Raw genomic sequence first — 18,853 nt, 5'->3', positions numbered from 1 at the left:
TACAGTCTGTGAAAAGGAGGACTTAAAACCTACAGGAAAAAAACAAGACTATTTTATATACATTAGGATTAGGAAAAGATTTTCTTGGTTAAAATATAAAAGGGACAAATTGTAAAAAGATAGTCAAATTCAGCTGCATAATAATTTTAAAACTATCAGTTATCAAAAGAGAAGATTTAAAAGGTTCAAGAACAAGACAAGAAACTGGAAGAAGCATTTGCTCCACATCAACCAGAAAAAGTGTTACTCATAACGCATATTTTTTAAAAAATGAATATAAACAGACATTTAAAGAAACACAAATGTTCAAAGACGGCAACAAAAAAGTTTACTCTTACATGTAATTATGGAAATGCCAGACTGAGATACCATTAAAGATAATTTCATTCTATAGAAGGCAATTTGGAAAAGGGAAATTTCAGCTCAGGAACAAAGGCAGGCCCTTTTCAGAGAGCAGGGGGCCTGGAATCAGGGCTAAGAGCAGATTAAGTGCCAACTGCTGGAGTCTGGGGCAAGAGAGGCTTTAAAATAGCACATAATGTTAGTTAGTGGCTAGCAAAACTCCTGGAAGCCTCGCAGGTAACCACGAGCAGGCAGCCCATCCACTGCAGTGGATGGATGCATGTCTGCTCCAACTTTGTTGGAGGTTGCTCACAGGGAGTCATAGCACAGTAGGCACAAGGCGGGGTGTGTGCGTGTGTGTTGCTCTCTCTTTTGGCCTGCTCTCCTGGAAAGGCAGGGCTCTGGGGCATCAAATTCAGGCAGCAAGGCTGGCCTAACTCTAGGAGGCTAGGCTTGAAGCTGGAGCTCAGGCAAAACAAATCATCACCATTATCATCATCACGGTAAGAGGAAGGAAGAGAAGCTCAATGGGGGAGGAAGGGGCTCGGGCCAATAGACCTTAAGGAACAAGCAGGAGGAGATGATCTCGGCACGATGCGCAGCAAAATGAATGGAGAATGTGCCAAGAGACCAGGACGAGGAGACACTAGCGCAGACAGCATTACCACGAGGCTGGGAGGCAGGGCACAGGGGAAGACAAGCCTTCCTAAAGTCAAACTAGGGGGAGAAGTAGGACTCAGACCAGCCGGCCCCGGGGTGGCAAAGGGCGGCAGCGAAGTGCCGTTCTCACCTGTGTGGCGGCTCAGGAGGATTCGGCCTGGTGTGGGGTTGTGAAGAACATGGCCTGGCCCGGATGCTGAACTCCAGAAAGAAGCCTGAGAAAGGTCTGCTGCTGGGCTGAGGCTTTGGAATGAATGGCAGGAGAAGCTCAGACCTTTGAGTCCCGGAAGCTCTAGGAAACAGACGGAGTGTTGGAGGATTCTGGTCCTGGGTAGGCTCTTCCTGATGGGGCTGCTTTTTAGCACGTTTTCCCCCTAAACCATAGTCTGGGCTCGTCCGCTGATGGAACCAATGCCCCTTGTGAGTTGCAAGGTGGCTGCCTCGTTCCCAGGTGCACCGTCTTGACTCTGGCCCTTCTGGGCCACCGTACCTCTGAGGTCTGAGGGAACCCAGACCCTCTTTACCTGATTACTGTTTACAAAGGGCGGGTCGGGGTCCTCAATGATGATGCAAATGGAGGCTGCGGTAGAGGAAGCTTTCATGCTGCTGAGGAGCTCAATGGCACTGGGTCACTCGAGACGGGAGGTATCAGGGCATCAGAACCTGGGTGGCCAGTCCTATAGGTATTGATAGCTGCAGGGGCAACCTCGTCGTTGGGCCCACCGGCCGCCTCACCCTGCATGAATTCAGATTGCTGCTGCTTCTCTTTCTCTCCTCCTAGTCTGACTGGGTGGCCAACACCGTCTCCAGTAGAGCCAGAGTTAGCCGAGCGAGGAAGGTGGGCGGACCCTAGCTGAATCTTCACTTCTGATTGGTGAGCTGGGTAACACGTGACTCTTCTCATCTTCCCAGAGTGGATCAACCCAGATCTTTTTTGCAGCAGACAGGAGAGTGTGCATCGCCACTTTGGGATCTGCCCTGGGCTGGTCAGTAATATGAATTTCCTCAATTATTAAACATAGCCCCTAAAAATATGTGTGTTTAGGAGGGTGGGGCTCTCTAAGTAAACAGTTTGACCCCAAATCAGCATATCAGCATGATTTTGGTGGCTCAAACTCAAGAATTATCACTTGAAAGAAATACCACGTGGGTCAGAAAGAGATAATCCCCTAGCTAGGTCATCCTCAGGGAATCTGGTCAGACGCTGGGTCCATGGATGACTCCCGAGAGGACAGTGCTGGGATTCCTTCTGGTATCTGGATCACACCACTTCTAAACTGGTGTGGTTTTAAGAGTTGGTGCGGCTTTCTTAAAGGGGAGAAACGGAATGGGGCTCACATAGTAATCTAGTGATGAGTGTCTGCTAATTTTTGACCTAGCTTCATTCTTGGCCACAGATGTCTAGTTTCTGTTAATATAAATATGTTGTGATGCACAGACTTCAAGTTTAATATTTGGACATTTATTTTTAGTTATTATTACAAAAGAGTTGCATGTTTAGTACACAAAACAGAAAAGCAAATGTATGAAAACCTGCACCTAAGTTTCCACACACCCATAGGTAACTACTGAAAATGTTTCAATATATGTTGGTAGAATGGCCATCCATGTATTTCATAGTTTTTGTTTTTTATAAAGGTAGAATTATTTATCCATGCAAATTATTTTATAACCTGTGTTTTGGACACAGAAAACACACTTTACATGTCAATAAATAAATTTACACAACTCCATTTTGTAACTAGAAAATATTCCATTTAGAGAAGGAACCTACATTTTCAAGCATTCTTATATGGCCAACATTTGCATTGTTTTCAGCGTTTCACTAACATATCACTATGAGACACATACTTCTTGCTAAAATATCCTAAGTTTGTCATTGTTATCAGAAGTGGAAGCTGCTGATGTAAGGCCAGGCACATATGTAATTCTTTGATAAAAAATACTGGCAAGCTGATATCCTGAAAGTCATCATAATAACGACTTTGGCAAAATGGAATGGGATGTTTAAGGGAATGGATGAGCAACTGGAAACACAACACAAGAGAGAATGGAATGGTATTTGGAGTGTTAAATAATATGGAATGGAAAATGGATTTTAAATGTAGTAGAGAATGGAATTAAATGAAGACTGGTTGCAGAGGAAACTGGAATGAAATGAAGAGTAGAATATGGTTCTGAACATGGTATGTATGGAATGGCAAACAGTGGGATGGAAATTGAATGGAATATAATGGGAAAATAGAATGGAAATAAATATCTAATGGCCTACAGAATTTAAAAAATTAATGTCATATGAGAAAAGGAATGGAATGAAGAGTGAAATAAAATTTTAAAGGAAAAAAGGAAATTGAATTAAATAGAATGGAACTGAAAATTTTGTGGCATGAAAAATGGACTATGAAATATATACTATAGATTTTAAAAATAGATGGAATAGAAAAAAATGGAATGAAATTTGGAATGGAATATAAAATACAAGGTTTTGAAGGATGGAATAGAAATTGGATAAAGATGAAATGGGAGATGGAAAACAATGAACTGATGTATCAGAGGATGGGCTAAAATGAAGAATAAATTAAAAAACCATGTTTAAATCAGTTACTGCTCTGTAACTTGGTATTGTGAAACAACAATTATGCTTATAGATTCTGTACATCTGGAATTCACACAGGGCTTGTCTCTATTCCACTATATCTGGGCCCTCAACAGGTAAAATTTGAATGGCTGTGAGGTCATGGGGGAAGAACAATCCGTGCTGACTTCTAGAATTTGGCCAGAGAATCTGGATGGATAATGGTACCACTTATTGTAAAGGGAAAACCTGAGAAGTACTACTTACTGAAAAGTGGGGAAAACTTGCTCAGTAGAGGAGCAGATTGGGGAGAGAATGGAAATTGGTGATTGTTCTGACCGCGTTGATCAACTACAACCTGTGGGGTTGTTCGAGTCATTAGAGTAATAAACCCCAACTTAAAACATTCCGTTACCTCTAGAGATCAGCTTTCACCAGTTTCATGGATCCAGTATTCCTCTGGGCTATCATTTCACTTTACTTTCTGATACCTATACTTTGCTCCTTTCTGGGCCTCAGTTACAATAATCCTTGACTTTCTAATAACTAAAATGCCTCCATTTGTCCTTGCTCTCATTTAAAGATAAATGCATCTATTCCTACATGTAAATATACATAAAAAGAAATATATATGTAAAGTGTATGTATTTCTTCTTATATGTATATTTCTCAATATATATTTCTCTATATAAATATATTTATATAAAATAAAATTTTCTTCACATATAGACAATTTACTCTAAAATATTATATATGAATTTCTATATATATTTATCCTTTATGATATAATCACATTAAGTATATACATTCATATATAATATATATAAATATAATTGCTCCATATATATTTCTTTAGATGAGGGCAAATATATCTTTCACTTATTGATTTGTCTAATCTCTAAGATCTCACACTTTCTTCTGCAGAAGACCCTCTCTAACTCTTTTGGTATATCTTCAGTGCCCTCTTCTCTTTTTCAATTGCTCCTGTTTAAACAGTATATATATGTATGTATGTGCTCAAAGAAAAAGAAAATCCCGGAAGGATTTTTTTTTCCTTTTCTTTATTTTTGGAATGTTTTCAATTATATTACCCTTATATTCAGAAAAATATAGCTATCTGCATTTTTAAAAATATAATCTTAATTGCTTAATTAGGTGTTAAGCTGTTGTAAGAAAACAAACTCTCTCATACACTACTAGATGGAGTTTTAAATTCATAACACTGACAGATGGAAATTTGACAATATATATTTAAGGTCATAAATATGACATCCATTTGACAGTACAGTTCCTTTACTAGACATTAATTTTAAAGAAATACTGATGTATACCCACAAAGCTGAATGTTCAGAGGTGATTATTATAGTGTCAATTATTTTTAAAAGTCTAAAATGACTCATTTTCCAAAAGGACACTGGATGTCCATAGAATAAAATTATGTAGCTTCCATAAGATATTTATGAAGAACTTTTAATGCTATGGGCAAAAAGCTGTATTATACAAGTAAAAAACATGATTTCTGTATATACTGATCAATATTTATATCTATTTATCTTTCTACCTGCTTACCTATCTATCCATCCATCTATCTATCTTAATTTCCTTTGGCTGCTGTAAAATATTACTACAATTTAGTGACTTAATATAGTGGAAGTGTATTCTCTCAAAACCCTGGAGACCAGACATACAAATTCACTGGGCCAAAATCAAGGAATGGGCAGACCTGCAGTCCCTCTGCAGGCTCTAGAGGAGAATCTGGTTCTTGGCTCTTCCAGCTTCTAGTGGCTGCTGACTTTCCTTGGCTCATTGCCATTGTCACCCTAATCTCCCCCTCTGTCTTCACATAGCCTTCTCTGGGTATTTGTATCAAATCGGTCTATGTCTCACTCTTGTAAGACCATGTGATTGCCTTTAGGGCTCACTGGGATAAAACAGAATAATTTCCCCCCCTCAAGATCTATAACTTTATCACATCTGCAAAGTCCCTTTTTTCCCCCACTGTATAAAGTAGTATTAACAATTTCCATTTATTAAGACCTGAATATCTTTTAGTGGATTATTATTCAACCAGCCACACTATCTATCAATCTATCAACCTACCTAGCTTTTTACATCTATTAGAATCTCTTTCCCTAAGAAGAAGTAGTTCTCAGTCAGGTACATCTCGTCCCTGAGGAGACATTTGGTAATTCCTGGAGATACTTTTGGCTGTCCCCATTGGTGAGGGTGGAGGTGCTGTGGGCATCTAGCCTGTAGAGGATAGAGATGCTGCTAAATGCCCTCAAGGCACAGGACAACATCCTACATGGAATTATCTATTTTCTCCATAATGGCAGTAGTGTCAAGATTGACAAACCTTGCTGGAGTAAATTTAGACAATTCAGAGGAGTTGATAACAAAATTTAAATCACAAACAATCCTGCCAGTGATTGAGAATTATTGTCAAACATTTGACATGTCATCAGAGTGAAGTCACAGGAACATGGCAGAGTAGAGAAACCCAAAAATCCATCCCTCCGCAAGCAATGATTAAGCTGGAGTAAAACTATCAGTATCAACTTGTGTTTGAACTGTTATTTAAGTTAAAAATTTAAAACAGCTGGAGGGTGCTTAATGTGTAAAAGACACTTAAATTTGGTAAGAGATCTCTGTGGTGTGTTTTGCTTACCTGCCTGCCATCCCCATTCCCCAACTAGGCAGTGGCTGTGTAGATGCAGCCTGTATTCCTGGTTCAGCTTGCTGATGCCAGAGAGAGAAATAAAGATGTGGTTCTCAGAGTTGTGTTTGTGCATTTTGACCTGTTATGTGGTTCCCTGAGGAATGAGCTCAGAGATTTGCCCTTGTTTTACCTTCCTCAGAACTGTCAGGGCTGGCGCAGCCTCCCAGGTGAGCATTTGTTGAAAGCATTTAAAAGCAAATTCTACCACTCACACAATTCACTATCTAAAAAACAACCCGATTTAAAAGTGGGCAGAAGACCTGAGTAGACATTTTTCCAAGGAAGACACACGGATGGCCAACAGGTACATGAAAAGATGCTCAACATCACTAATCATCAGGGAAATGAAAATCAAAACCACAATGAGCTCTCCTCATACCAGTCAGAATGGCTATTATCAAAAAGACTACAAATAACAAATGTCAGCGAGGATATGGAGAAAAGGGAATAGTCATGCACTGTTGGTGGGAATGTGAATTGGTACAGCCACTATACAAAACAGTATGGAGGTTCCGCCAAAATCTAAAAATAGAACTACCATATGATCTAGCAATTCTCCTGGGTATATATTTGGAAACGATGAAAACTCTAATTCAAAAAGACATATGCACCCCAGTGTTCACTGCAGCATTGTTTACAGTAGCCAAGACATGGAAGCGACATAAGTGTCCATCAACAGATGAGTGAATAAAGAATATGTGCTCTATCTGTCTATACACACACAATGGAATATTACTCAACCATCAAAAATGAAACTTTGCATTTGTAACAACACAGATGGACCTGGAGAGGATTATACTTAGTGAAGTAAATCAAAGACAAATACTGTATGCTTTCACTTGTATGTGGAATCTAAAAAGCAAAATAAATACATGAAAATAACAAAACAGAAACAGACTCATAGATACAAAGAATAAACTAGTAATTACCAGTGGGGAAAGGGATGTGGGGAGGGGCAAGATAGCAGACAGGGATTAAGAGATCCAAACTATTAGGTATAAAATAAATGATACCGGAATGTAATGTACAGCATAGAGAATATGAATGACATTTTATAATAACTTTAAATGGAGTACAATAAAAATGTCAAATCATTATGTTGCATACCTAGTTAGTTGTCAAAACTAGTATAATGTAAATCAACTATGGTCAATTAAAAAAAAATGCTACCCACAAGCATGTCAGGCAGAAGATGGTGGAAGTGGCATAGGGCATGCTGTGCATAGGTAACTTGCCCATCCCTGAGGTAGGAGAGTCTCACTCCCAAGGAGACTGGGACTTGCCAGAGTGGGCTGCTTGTTGTGACAAGGTCTCTTTTGCTGATGCCTGCCACCCTGGTGTTTCTGTATAATAAAAGTCTCATGCAGATAAAGAGGTTCCCAGGACCAAGTTGCTTGCCTTGACTGGGTCCTCTTTATCCTGTACCTCTCTTGTCACCCTCTCATCCCCACAGGCCCCTGTGTCTCTGGGTGAGGAGGAGAGTCCTTGGCCCACAGGAACAAAGACTTCCTGGATCAGGCTACATTTGTGACGTTGTCCCTCTCCCTGGTTCTGCTCAGCTACCTCTGTGCTTCTGAGTGAAAAAGAGAATTTCAAGTGCCCAGGGACAAAAAGGCTTTCTGTATGCTGCTGTTTGCTGTGATAAGGCCCTTTTTTCCTCTTCAGTCAGCTACCTTGGTGTTTCTAGATGGACAAGAGTCTCAGAACCTCCAGAATAATGAAGCTTCTAGGGCAGACCCCCTATGCAAACTGGTCTACCTGCTTCAGTTTTCTCTTCGGAAAGGAAGAGTATCAGTCCCAGAGCGAAGAGAAAGTGTTTCCCATGTCTGCTTATTTCCAGTGAGTCTCCCAATTTGTCTCCCTTGCCAATGTTGTCACACTCACTTGATGTTGGCTGAGAAACTCTCAGTGAATCTGGAGGAGGACCTAACCCACTTGACCTTCTGTTGCTAGATCAGGGGTCTGCAAACATGGGGTCTGGGAAGCCTGCCCGGGTGGGGCTACACCAAACACTCTGTTGCCATGTAGTTCCTCCAGTCCTGGGGTCCCAGATAGCTTGCCTTCTTTGTACCACCTCTCAGAATTCATTCATTGTCTTTTTCACCAGTATCTGGATTTATAGATGTCTTAAGAAGGAAGAATGAGAAATGAGTGGATACCCTCTGGTCCAGACTGGAAGCCTTAATTCACTTTTTTTTTCAATTTTATTTATTTTTTAATTTATTTTTTAATTTTACTTTTTCCGCTGTAAAGCATGGGGACCAAGTTACACTTACATGTATACATTTTTTTCCTCCCTTTGTTCTATTACGATATAAGTATCTAGACATAGTTCTCAATGCTACACAGCAGGATCTCATTGTAAATCCATTCCAAGAGCAATAGTTTGCATCTGTTAACCCCAAGCTCCTGATCCCTCCCACTCCCTCCCTCTCCCCCCACCCCCGGGGCAGCCACAAGTCTATTCTCCAAGTCCATGATTTTCTTTTCTGTGGAAAGGTTCCTTTGTGCCCTATATTAGATTCCAAATATAAGTGCTATCATATGGTATTTGTCTTTCTCTTTCTGACTTACTTCACTCAGGACGAGAGTCTCTACTTCCATCCATGTTGCTGCAAATGGCATTATTTCATTCTTTTTTATGGCTGAGTACTATTCCATTGTGTATATATACCACATCTTCCTAATCCTATCATCTGTGATGGACATTTGGGTTGTTTCCATGTCTTGGCTATTGTGAATAGGGCTGCAATGAACATACAGGTGCATGTGTCTTTTTCAAGGAAACTTTTGTCCAGATATATGCCCAAGAGTGGGATTGCTGGGTGATATGGTAGTTCTATGTATAGATTTCTAAGGTACCTCCATGCTGTTCTCCATAGTGGCTGTATCAGCTTACATTCCCACCAGCAGTGCAGGAGGGTTCCCTTTTCTTCACAACCCCTCCAGCACTTGTTATTTGTGGACTTATTAATGATGGCCATTCTGACTGGTGTGAGGTGGTATATCTCATGGTAGTTTTGATTTGCATTTCTCTCATAATCAGGGATGTTGAGCAGTTTCAAGTGTTTGTTGGCCATCTGTATATCTTCCTTGGAGAAATGTCTATTCAGGTCTTTTGCCCATTTTTCCATTGATTGATTGGCTTTTTTGCTGTTGAGGTGTATAAACTGCTTGTATATTCTAGAGATTAAACCCTTGTCTATTGCATTGTTTGAAACTATTTTCTCCCATTCTGAAAGTTGTCCTTTTGTTTTCTTTTTGCTTTCCTTTGCTATGCAAAAGCTTGTCCGTTTGATTAGGTCCCTTTGGTTTATTTTTGCTCTTATTTCTGTTGCCTTGGGAGACTGACCTGAGAAAATATTCAAAAAGTTGATGTCAGAGAATGTTTTGCCTATGTTCTCTTCTAGGAGTTTGATGGTGTCCTGTCTTATATTTAAGTCTTTCAGCCATTTTGAGTTTATTTTTGTGCATGGTGTGAGGGTGTGTTCTAGTTTCATTGATTTGCGTGCAGCTGTCCAGGTTTCCCAGCAATGCTTGCTGAATAGGCTTTCTTTTTCCCACATTATGCTCTTGCCTCCTTTGTCAAAAATTAATTGACCATAAATGTCAGGGTTTATTTCTGGGTTCTCCATTCTGTTCCATTGGTCTGTCTGTTTGTTTTGATACCAGTACCACACTGTTTTGATGACTGTGGCTTTGTAATATTGCTTGAAGTCTGGGAGAGTTATGCCCCCTGCTTGGTTTTTGTTTCTCAGGATTGCTTTGGCAATTCTGGATCTTTTGTGGTTCCACATAAATTTCACTTTTAAAATGTAATAGACTTTGTTTTTAGAGTAGTTTAAGGTTCACAGAAAAATTAAAGGGAAAGTACAAAGTTCCCATACAGTCCCTGTCCCCATGCATGCAGCGCCTCCCCCACTGTCAACATCCCGCACCAGAGTGGTGCATTTGTTATAAGCAGTGAACCTACACTGACACATCATTATCACCCACAGTCCCTAGTTTACATGGGGGTTCACTTTTGGTTTGGTACATTCTTTGGATTTTGACAAACGTATAAAGACACCAATCTCCCATGATAGTATCATAGAATAATTTCACTGCCCTTAAAATCATTCATCCTTCCCTACTCTTAACCTTTTTACATAGTTTAGTCTTTGGAATCATACTGCATGTAGCCTTTTCCGATTGGCTTCTTTCCCTTAGTAACAGACATTTAACCTTCCTCCATGTCTTTCCATGGCTTGAAAACTCCTTACTTTTTAGCCCTGAGTAATAGTCTGGATGTACCACAGTTTATCCATTCACCTACTGAAGGACACCTTGGTTTCTTTCCCCCCAGTTTTTAGCAATTATGAATAAACCTGCTCTAAACATCCATGTGCAAGTTTTAGTGTGGACATAAATTTTCACCTTATTTGGATAAATATCAAGGACTGTAATTGATAGACTATGTGGTAAGAGTATATTTAGTTTTGTAAGAAGCCACCTAAAACTCTTCCAAAGCAGCTGTACTGGTTTGCATTCCCATCAGCAGTGAATGAGAATTCCTGCTGCTATACATCCTCTCCAGCATTTGCTATTGTTGCTGTTTTAGATTTTCACCATGCTAATATGTATGCAGTGGGTCCCGATTCACTTTTAACCACAAGTTAGTCAGACAGCCTTCATTAAAGCAGAAAACTTACACAAATGAAATCAAACATAAATGAAAAGTAAGATCTGCCAGAGAGCAAGAGCACATGGAAGTTGGTATTTATAGAGCTTTTGTGAAATCCCTTGAGGCTGTTCACAGCCAAACCTCAAAGTTAGACCAAGAAGGAGTGAAGTCTGGGGTCTTAAAATTTCCTTTTTCCTATTAGGGAGAAAAAGCCATGTACGACTTGTATTGGAAGGTGTTTAAAGCACACTGGAACAAATTTAGATTTTTCTCTTGTTAAAATTCACAAGCAGAGCTGGAAGTAGGTTGTGTAAAATATTAAAGGTGGGAAAATCAACGGAAGTAGAATACCTAGGCAGAGCGCTACAGATTGCACATATTTGGTAATCCCTGCATATTTCTGGAAGGAAACAAAAGCTTTTATTAATGCTCCATCTCTTTACTATAAGAACCTCAATCCTTTAACAATTTATTTAGATAAAGTTAGCTCTTCTTTTATGCCTAAAGCATCCAAGTAGGGCATTCCTATTTTTACCATGTAAGTCCCTGTAATATTTCTCTGATCAACAGTTAGATCTATGGTGTTTAGAAGTAAAGAGGAGGTCAGTGGGAAATCTTGAGATAGTAATGGAGAATGGCGTATTTGACTCACCTGACCGAAGGATACAGGTGCTATTAATTTGGGGAAACAGTGCTTTTTCTCCATATTTCATCTTTCTTATCTTTAAAGTAGTTTGGGCTCCACAAAGAGAACCTTAAGCTCTGGTGTGGAATTTCAAATACTTTTTCTTCTTTTTTTTTTTTAAAAAAAATTGGCTAGTAAACAGAGCCTCTGACTTGAAGGTTGTTTGAGTGTGAGTTCTAGTTTTACCTTTTAGAAATGACCCTGAGTTCTGGAAAGATAGGTGCAGCAGCCAGGATTTGCTTGCATAATCATGGATTTTCCCTTCAGGAAGTGCACTAAGTTCTCAGGGTAAAGAGCCAAGAAAGATCCTCCTGGCTTTAGCAGAGGGAGGGGAGAGTAACCATAGCAAAAAAAAAAAAAAAAAAAAAAAAAAAACTATAAGAAACAGGATCTCTCTGAGGAGCAGTGCACAGAGAAGACTGAAAGCCAAGGTGGGGAAATAAAGACATTAGAGGAATTTTAGGTTCTGATACTCATAGCTACAATGAACACTTAGCACAGCCTACGTCTTAGCCGGATTAACATGAATCTTCACACTAAAAGACTATTCAATTTTATTACCCAATACATCTACATTTCAACAACAACAAAATGACAAAGCAGACCAAAATGCAAGAAAAACCCCCAGAATCTGAAGAGGCAAAACAAACACCAGAACCATACTCAGGTATTGGAATGACAATGAATTTGATATGAGTAATATGTTAAGGTCTTCAATGGAAAAAGTAAATAACATACTAGAACAAATGTGTCATGGAAGCAGAGAGACAGAAACTCTAATCAAAAAGAAATTCCAGAAATTAAAAACACAGAAACAGGGAGTTCCTGTTGTGGCTCAGCAGGTTGCAAACCCAACTAGTATCCATGAGGATAAGGGTTTGATCCCTGGCTTTGCCTAGTGGGTTAAAGGATCCTGCATTGCTGTGGTTGTGGCATAGGCCAGTGGCTACAGCTCCAATTCCACCCCTAGTCTGGGAACTTCCATATGCTGCAGGTGCAGCCCTTAAAAGCAAAAAATAAAAATAAACTTAAAAAAAATAAAAACACAGAAACAGAACTTGAAAAATGCCCTTGACTGGCTCATTAGTAGATTCCACACATCTGAGGAAAAATTTGAAGATATGTCAGTAGAAACTTCCCAAAGTGAAATGCAAAGAAAATAAATAATTTTTTTAAAAAGGAGAACAGAATAACCAAGAACTGTGGAACAGTATTTTAAAAGGGTCACATACATGTAATTAGAATACCAGGAGAAGAAAGAGAAAATGGAGAAGAAATATCAGAGGTAATAATTACTAAGAACTTTTCAAAATGAATAACAGATAACAAATAACAGACCTGGAAATTTAGAAAACACTAAGCAAGGTAAATACAGAAAGAAAGAAGGAAAAAGGTATACCTAGACATATCATAGTGAATCTGCACATAATCAAAGATAATTAAAAAGTTTTGAAAGAAGTCAGGACAAGAAAGTACCTTATTTATTGAGAAATAAAGAATTACAGTGAACTTCTTGTCAGAAAGCATGTGAGCAAGAACAGAGGAGTGTGAAATATTGAAAGTGATGAAAAGTGATGAATTTACCCTTTAAAAGTGAAGGAGAAATAGATTTTCTCAGAGAGGAAAAAATGAGGGAAATCCTTGCCAGTAGACCTGCCCTGCCAGTAGTGTTAAAAGAAGATCTTTAGAATGGATATAGTTATAACTGATGCAAATTGTTGTACACTTGAAACTAACACAACTTTGTAAGTTAACTATACTCCAATAAATTATTTTTATAAAAGAAAGTATTTAGGTATAAGAAAAGTTATACATATATGAGAGGATTTGATTTTCTGCAATGATCTCAAAATCTTAGTTTTTATTCTTTTCTTTTTAGAAAATGTATTCAAGTATTAGAGTTTATTTACAATGTTGTGTTAATTTCTGCTGTACAGCTAAGTGACTTAAATATATATTTGTGTGTGTAAATATATCTGTGTGTGTGTGTGTATACACACATTTTTTCATATCCTTTCCCATTATGGTTTACCACAGGATATTGAATATAGATATCAGTGCTATACAGTAGGACTTGTTTATCCATTCTATATATAATTGTTTGTATCTGCTAATCCTCAACTCCCAATCCTTTCCTCCTCCTCTCCCCCTCAGTTATGGCAACCACAGGTCTGTTCTCTATGTGTGTGAGTCTGTTTCTGTTTTGTAGACAAGTTCATTTGTGTTGTATTTTAGATTCCACATATAAGTGATATACCGTATTAGTCTTTCTCTTTTCTGACTTAGAGTGTATACAGAGATTTCTTTTTTTTTTTTTTTGTCTCTTTTTTGCTATTTCTTGGGCCGCTCCCACGGCATATGGAGGTTCCCAGGCTAGGGGTCGAATCGGAGCTGTAGCCACCGGCCTACGCCAGAGCCACAGCAAGGCAGGATCCGAGCTGCGTCTGCGACCTACACCACAGCTCACGGCAACGCTGGATGGTTAACCCACTGAGCAAGGGCAGGGACCGAACCCGCAACCTCATGGTTCCTAGTCGGATTCGTTAACCACTGCGCCACGACGGGAACTCCTGATTTCTTTTTTTTTTTAATAATTGACTTGCAATGTTGTATTAGTTTCAGGTGTACGGCAAAGTGAATCAGTCATATAACTATATCCATTCTTTTTTCCTATATAGGTTATTACAAACATTTTTTTTTCTTTTTAGGGCTGCACTTGCAGCACATGGAAGTTGCCAGGCTAAGGGTCAAATTGGAGCTGCAACTGCCGGTCTATGCACAGCCACAGCAATGCGGGATCCCAAGCAATGTCTGTGACCTACACCACAGCTCACAGCAGTGCTGGATCCTTAACCCACTGAACAAGGCCAGGGACCAAATCTGCATCCTCATGGATACTAGCAGGTTTATTACCACTGAGCCACAAGAGAAACTCCTACAAACTATTGAGTAGACTTTCCTGGGCTATGCAGTAGATTCACAATAATCATCTATTTTATACGTAGTTTATATTCCCACCCTCCCAATTCTTCCCTCCCCACCATGGTTTCACCTAAAAAAAAAAAAAAAAAAAAAAGAGAATATTTAACAAACAGAAATCAGTTACATAGATGGTAGATATTAATCCAACTATATAAATAATCAATTTACATGTGAGTAGTCTAAACATGCCAATTAAAAGACAGATTATTAGAGACAATAGAAAAACGAGACTGACTATACATTGTCTAAAAGAAATTCAATTTAAATATAAAGGCTCAAGGAAGTTAAATATAAAGAGAAGGATACCATGCTAACATTAATCAAAAGAAAGCTGGAGTACTATATCAATGTCAGATAAAGCAAACTTTAGAACAAGAAAAATTATCAGAAATAAAGTAGGGCATTATATAATGATAAAGTCAATTTATCAAGAAGACATAGCAATCCTTAACGTATATATACCTAACGAAGTATCAAAATTCATGAGGCAAAAACTGATAGAAATGAAAAAACCACAAGGTAAGTCAACTATATTTCAATAAATTTTTAAAAAGTTTTAAAAAAAGAAATGAAGGGAGAAATAGAAAAATCCACTATTATTATTGTAGACCTCAACATGCCTCTGTCAGTAATGTATAGATCATTCAGGCAGAGTATCATTAAGGATATTGATAACCTGAACAACACTATTAATCAACTTGATCTAATTGTCAGTTATGGAACACTCCATCCAACAAGAGCAGAATGTACTACTCTCTTCTCAAATTTGCATGGGATAGTGACAAAGGCCATTTGCCAGACCATAAAACACACATTAACAGATTTATAATAACAGAAGTCATACAAAATCTATTTTAAGATCACAATAAATTATGTTAGAAATAAGTAACAGAAATATAGTTGTAAAATCCCAAAATATTTGGAAATTAAACAGTACACTTCTAAATAAACCATAAGTCAAATAAAAAATCTCAAGAGAAGTTTTAATGTATTATTCATTAAATAAAAATGAAAATACAACTTAGAAAAATTTGTTGCCTGCAGCTAAAACAATGAATAGGGGAATTTATACAATAAAATGCATACATAAGAACAGAATAAAGATCTAAAATCAATAACCTAAGCTTCAACTTTAGGAAATAAGAGAAAGAAGAGCAAATTAAACTGAAAACAAGGAGAACTGAAATAATAAAAATTAGAGCATAAATCAGCAATTGAATAAAGGAAAATAATAGAGAAAAATCAATGAGACCAAAAGCTGATTCTTTTTTAATAAATCAATAAAACTGATAAGAAAACATTAGACAAGTCTCAGTGGAAGGGATATTATAAAAAAAATACTTGACAAAGTACTCCTCAAAATTATCAAACTTGTCAAACACAAGGAAAGTCTGAGAAACTATCACGACCAATGAAGAGCCTAAAGCAACAAGATGACTAAATCTAACATGTTATCTGGATGAGACCCTGGAAAATATAAACATTAGGTAAAAACTACAGAAATCTGGAAAAAGGATGGATTTAGATAATAATCTATCAATATTGGTTCATTAAGTGTGATAAATATATTAACAACATAGGAAACTGGATGTAGTATATGGATATGGGAAATTTCTGTGCCATCATTACAACATTTCTGTAGATCTAAAACTTGTATAAAATACAAATTTATTAAAGAAAAAGAAGACTAGGAGTTACCTGATAGATCAGAGGGTTGAGGATCTGGCCTTGTAACTGCTGTGGCCCAGGTCATGGATATGGCATAGGTTTGCTCTCTGGCCCCGGAACTTCCTCATGCCATGGGCATGGCCAAATAAATAAATAAAATAAATAAAAACAGTGGCCTTATTTTGAAAAATAAAAAATAAAAACAGAAATAATAGACTAATTATTGGAGAACAGAAATAAAAATCTTATTATTAGAAGACCACTTGTTACATTTCTAGAAAAGTCTGTTTCAACTTTTCGACTAAATGTGTATCATGGCCATTGACAATTATGCTTACTACACTATTTAAATACTTCACATTTGTGTAATTAAGAATTTTACTCACTTTGAGTTACTTTTGCTTTAAAATGGGTCATGGTATAGATGCAAATACTGCATGAAATGAAAAAGAAAGCTTTAAAATTCCAGATGGCCTGATTTCTACATATTCAACAAATAATCTATAAAAACTCCCAATAATATAGGAAAGAAGAAAAAAATTATTTTAATGATACAGTACATGAGAGTTGACAGAAAGAATCAAATGAAGCGGGGGAGGAAGTGGGATGAACTGGGAGTTTGAGGTTAGTAAGTGCAAATTATTACATTTAGAATGGATAAGCAATGAGGTTCTGCTGTATAGCACAGGGAACTATATCCAATCTCTTGGTATAGACCATGATGAAAGATACTACAATAAAGGAATATATATATATGTGACTGAGTCATTTTGCTGTTCAGCAGAAATTGGCACATCATTGTAAATCAACTATACTTAAATAAAAATTAAATTTAAAAATATTAAAATATTTTAAAAAGAATCAAATGACATAAAAACTTGATTATGCTTTACTCTCATATCCCAGTCTAAATGGTATCCTGGGGTTTCCTAGGGATAATAGCAGGGACTGGGCTCTGTGGAGCCTATGCATTTATTGGACAAATGGTCCCATAATTCCTTTCCTTGACTTAGGTCTTTTTGATTATTATTTCCTTGATTAAGATTTCACATTGATTAAAGAAGTAATTTATCTGTGTACATTTGTCAAATTGCCACTCTCACAGAGATTTGAGTCTGAGTTCCAGGCTAGGTCTAGTTGGGGAAGCTGAAACACAGTGCGTATGTGTGTGTGTGCGTGTGTCCAGAACAACTGCTGGACTGTCAGAGCAAACACACACACACACATACACACAGACCTTCTTTCCATCAGATGTCTCTTCTCTAGCTAGACTTAAAAGCTTGGGAATCTTCTGGTCCAAAAGATTTACAAGGTAGAGACTCATGTAGACACAGTTTTTAAGGTAGTTAATTTCCTGCTCTAAAATTATCAAAAGAGAGAGCTGATCACAAAGGCAGACATGATTGGTAATGTCATCAGAGAGCACAAGGATGACTACCTTGAGATCCTTAGGAGAGCCTCTGAGTACATGGAGCTGGTCTTTGGCATTGATGTGAAAGAAGTGGATCCCACTAGCCATAGCTATGCCCTCATCAACAAACTAAGCCTCACCTATGATGGAAGGCTGAGTGATGAACAGGGTATGCCCAAGACTGGCCTCCTGATGATTATCCTGGGAGTGATCTTCATGAAGGGGAACCGTGCCACTGAGGAGGAAGTCTGGGAAGTGCTGAAAATGATGGATATATATTCTGGGAGGAGGTATTTCATCTTTGGGGAGCCCTGGAGGCTCATAACCCGTGATTTGGTAAAGGAAAACTACCTGGAGTACTGCCAGGTGCCCAATAGCAGTCCTCCATGCTATGAGTTCCTGTGGGGCCCAAGAACCCATGCTGAAGCCAGCAAGATGAAATTGCTGGAGTTTTTGGCTAAAATCCATGGGACCAACTCCAGAAGCTTCCCATTCCAGTATTAGGAGGCTTTGAGAGGCGAAGAAGCGAGAGGCCCAGCCAGGATTGAAGCTAGGGCTGGCACAAGTGCCATGGCCAGGCCAAATTCTTGTTTATCCCACCCTTAGTGAAGACTGAGGCATAGATTCTGAACTTTGTTCTTGAAAGGGGATGTCAACATCTGAAAGAGTGGAAGGCTGGAGTGGGATTGGAGGGAAAAAATTGTATAACATCGGTACATTCCTATTATATATATGGCTGACTTGGAGATTTATCTATATTTTTTTTTGGCATTTCTTTTAATAGGAGGCTTAATTAGCTTAAGAATCTAAGCCAATGGATGACACTTCTTACACATCTATAAATGTTCCTCAGATTGAGTTAGATTAAGCAATTTGTTATTTTGTAATACAAAATGGAAACCATTCATCCTTTCTCTTCATCTAGAAAGAAATAACGTGAAACTGAGAGAGAGATTTCCTTGGACATTTATAAGAACTCAGAAGTTAAACACTTGGAGTCAACAAACAGATACTAAAAAAGTAAAAGATGGTCAATTCTTGGCTTCTCTTGTCCTTGTTAGTCTGTTTTATAAAATTGCAAACTATATATATTTGTATTTGCTTAGCTCATTCAAGAATATAAAAGGAACATTAATTAGACAAACATT

At 38.1% G+C, this 18,853-nt stretch overlaps 1 pseudogene; it reads left to right on the top strand.

The window, feature by feature from the left end:
• On the top strand, window positions 2,215-18,311 carry LOC100523527 (annotated as a pseudogene).

The sequence above is a fragment of the Sus scrofa genome, chromosome X (assembly GCF_000003025.6).
Source record: "Sus scrofa isolate TJ Tabasco breed Duroc chromosome X, Sscrofa11.1, whole genome shotgun sequence".
NCBI classification, from domain to species: domain Eukaryota; kingdom Metazoa; phylum Chordata; class Mammalia; order Artiodactyla; family Suidae; genus Sus; species Sus scrofa.
This window is presented reverse-complemented; position numbering and strand designations above follow the sequence as displayed.